This window comes from Tubulanus polymorphus, chromosome 12 (assembly GCF_964204645.1).
Source record: "Tubulanus polymorphus chromosome 12, tnTubPoly1.2, whole genome shotgun sequence".
In the NCBI taxonomy this organism is placed as follows: domain Eukaryota; kingdom Metazoa; phylum Nemertea; class Palaeonemertea; order Tubulaniformes; family Tubulanidae; genus Tubulanus; species Tubulanus polymorphus.
In genome coordinates, this window is record NC_134036.1 from 3,555,103 (window position 1) to 3,555,574 (window position 472).

Genomic DNA, 472 nt, shown 5'->3' on the forward strand with positions numbered 1-472 from the left:
TTTTCAGATATCAGAATATCAGCATTGATTGATGCAGTAGCAGAACTGACAAAAGTTTTTTCATCATTAAAACCGATCTCGACGCAACCGTAGACGAACCGTCTGCTGGCATCCTCAGGTTGGCATGCTGTCTATCAACGCCCGCTGCCTGGCGAGCCTTTTAAGCGAAAATAACTAATGGAAAAATAAAACAGACGAAAAACAAGCGATTTAACGAATTCAAATGAAATAAAGAGTGCATTCTCTTTCGTAACGGAAGAGAAGAACGTGCAAAAATAAAACTGAAAGCGACTGAAGTCGTTGAAATCGTTCCCGACTTGAGAAAAATGAACTGCAACTCGAACGCCATCGTAATCGCCACGTGCCTGAGTAAGTCTTGTAGTCTTGTTACGTCGATGATATTCTCGCAATGGCGAATCGGGGAAAATCTTGTCCGAAGATCTTCCATCTTTGACCTGTAAATATACAAAGA

At 41.3% G+C, this 472-nt stretch overlaps 1 non-coding gene across 1 annotated transcript; it reads right to left on the reverse strand.

Annotated features, from left to right (window-relative positions):
* On the reverse strand, positions 1-72 carry LOC141914373 (small nucleolar RNA snR61/Z1/Z11). The gene has a single exon (XR_012620817.1). It is a non-coding gene; the product is annotated as a small nucleolar RNA snR61/Z1/Z11 (small nucleolar RNA).
* Positions 73-472: the final 400 nt, after the last annotated feature.